This window comes from Tenrec ecaudatus, chromosome 4 (assembly GCF_050624435.1).
Source record: "Tenrec ecaudatus isolate mTenEca1 chromosome 4, mTenEca1.hap1, whole genome shotgun sequence".
Classification (NCBI taxonomy): Eukaryota; Metazoa; Chordata; class Mammalia; order Afrosoricida; family Tenrecidae; genus Tenrec; species Tenrec ecaudatus.
Genome location: NC_134533.1, coordinates 98,633,461 through 98,636,035, shown reverse-complemented (window position 1 = coordinate 98,636,035; position 2,575 = coordinate 98,633,461). Strand labels below are relative to the sequence as shown.

The following is a 2,575-nucleotide window of genomic DNA, read 5'->3' as shown; positions in this document are numbered from 1 at the left end:
AACACTAATGGGGTGCAAGAGAACAGCAAGGGAATGGAGCGGTGAGGTCCCTAGGGAAGGTCGAAGGTGGACTTCGGGGCCAGGGCATGGTGCTCCAACAGCCTGGACTGGAAAACACTCCTAAAGGCCAACAAACAGTCCTTGAACTAACTATAAGATTTTCTTTCTTGAGTTTTTTTTTTTGTCATTGGTTTATTGTTTTGTTTTATATTCTTGCTTGGTTTTTCTCTGTCTTGTTTTTGTGCATGTTATTATCTCCACAGGTCTGTCTAAATAAGATAGGCTGGATGAACAATCTGGAGGAGAAAACAATGGGACCTAGAGTTCCAGGGGGACATGGCAGAGTTGGAGGTGGAGGGAAAGGAAGTGGTGTTAACAAACCCAGGGACAAGGGAAGAACAGGTGATCAAAATTGGTGATGAGGAGTGTGTAGGAGTCCTGGTAGAGTGTGATCAAGGGTAATGTAACCAAGAGGAATTACTGAAACCTAAATGAAGACTGAGCATGATAGTGGGACAAGAGGAAAGTCAAAGGAAATAGAGGAAACAGCTAGGAGGCAAATGGCATTTATAGAGGTCCAAATAAAAGCATGTATATATGAAAAAATATATATGATGATAGGGAAATAGATATATGTGCACATATTTATAGGTTTAGTATTAAGGTAGCAGATGGACATTGGACCTCCACTCAAATACTCCCTCAATACAAGAATACATTGTTCTATTAAACTGGCATTTTATGATGCTCACCTTCCTGACATAATCATTGAAGACAAAGCAGGTGAATAAGTACATGTGGGGAAGAAAGCTGATAGTGCCCAGCTATCAAAAGATATAGCATCTGGGGTCTTAAAGGCTTGAAGATAAACAAGTAGCCCTATAGCTCAGAAGCAACAAATTCCACATGGAAGAAACACACCAGCCTGTGTGATCACAAGGTGCTAATGGAATGAAGTATCAGGCATCATCAGAAAAAAAAATCATATAATTGTGAATGAGGGGGCCAGTGTGGAATGGAGACTCAAAGCCCATTTGTAGACCACTGGACATCCCCTTACAGAAGCGTCTCAGAGAGGAGACCAACCAGTCAGGGTGCGATGTAGCAATGATGAAACATACAATTTCCTCTAGTTGTTAAATGCTTCCTTCCCCACCACTTTCATGATCCCAATTCTACCTTACAAATCTAGCTAGACCAGAGATGTACACTGGTACAGACAGGAACTGGAAACAGGGAATCCAGGGCAGATGATCCCATCAGGACCAGTGGTGGGAGTGGTGATACTGGGAGGGTGGAGAAAGGGTGGGTTGGAAAGGAGGAAACGATTATAAGGATCTACATATAACCTACTCCCTGGGGGATGGACAACAGAAATGTGGGTGGAGGGAGACATCGGCAGTGCAAGATACGACAAAATAATAATTTATAAATTATCAAAGGTTCACGGGGGAGGAGGAAGCGGGGAGGGAGAGGAAAAAATGAGGAGCTGATGCCAGGGGTTTAGGTGGGGAGCAAATCTTTGGAGAATGATGAGGACAATGAATGTACAGATGTGCTTTACACAGTTGATGTATGTATGGATTGTGATGAGTTAAAATGATTTTTAAAAAAGGAGAAACGGCCTTTATTTGCCTGTATATTCTCAGCATTCAGGGGTGTGGCTTCCACGGAGGAGATGACAGGCGTGCCTCATTTTATTGAGATTACCTATTAATGCTTCACAGATACTGTGTTTTTTACCAACTAAAAGTTGGTGGCAACTTTGCATGGAGGAAGGCTGCCTGGAACTTTCCCTGAGAGCGTGTGCTCAATTCATGTCCCTGCATCAGATTTTGGTTATTCGCCCAATATTTCAAATTTGTTGATAATACTGTGCACTCTTAATGTAAAACAAAACAAAAAGCCGACATCGAGTCAATATTGACTCACAGCGACTCTCTGTGGGCTTCCTAGCCTGTAACTGTTTACAGTAGTGGAAAGTCTAGTCTCTGTCCCATAGTGCAGCTGTTTTTTGATTTTTTTTTTCATTGTGCAACCTGCTTCAGTGCCTTAAGCCCTCCAGGTAAAACCAGGCAATGGTTCAGGGTGAGTTTGCTTTGGCATGGGACACTGTGAGAGGCCCATGGGATCGGACCTGCCACAAATCCAAACCCATGCATGATTTTTTTTTTTTTGAACTGTTGTAAGGTCTCTCCCTCCGGGCTAGATTTCAGCCTCAGTCCTTGGCTCCACAGGAGAAAGATTTCTAGCCAAAGCCGGGCTCATGACCCAAGTGAATTTAATGAGAGTTAAAAGAAGCTTCAGGTTTTACACGGCACCCATAGGATTTCTTTTGACTGTGTGGCCTGGCAGAGACTGCTCAGGGTCACGTAAAGATCTCTCTCCCAAGTTTCCTCCCACGAAGACGACCAGACAAGCCAAGCCAAGCCAAGCCAAGCCAAGCCAAGCCAAGCCAAGCCAAGCCAAGCCAAGCCAAGCCAAGCCAAGCCAAGCCAAGCCAAGCCAAGCCAAGCCAAGCCAAGCCAAGACAAGACAAGACAAGACAAGACAAGACAAGACAAGACAAGACAAG

General features: G+C 44.0%; 1 non-coding gene across 1 annotated transcript; it reads right to left on the bottom strand.

Moving 5' to 3' along the window:
- Positions 1-2,028: 2,028 nt before the first annotated feature.
- LOC142447664 (small nucleolar RNA SNORA42/SNORA80 family) lies at positions 2,029-2,160 on the bottom strand. The gene has a single exon (XR_012784328.1). It is a non-coding gene; the product is annotated as a small nucleolar RNA SNORA42/SNORA80 family (small nucleolar RNA).
- Positions 2,161-2,575: the final 415 nt, after the last annotated feature.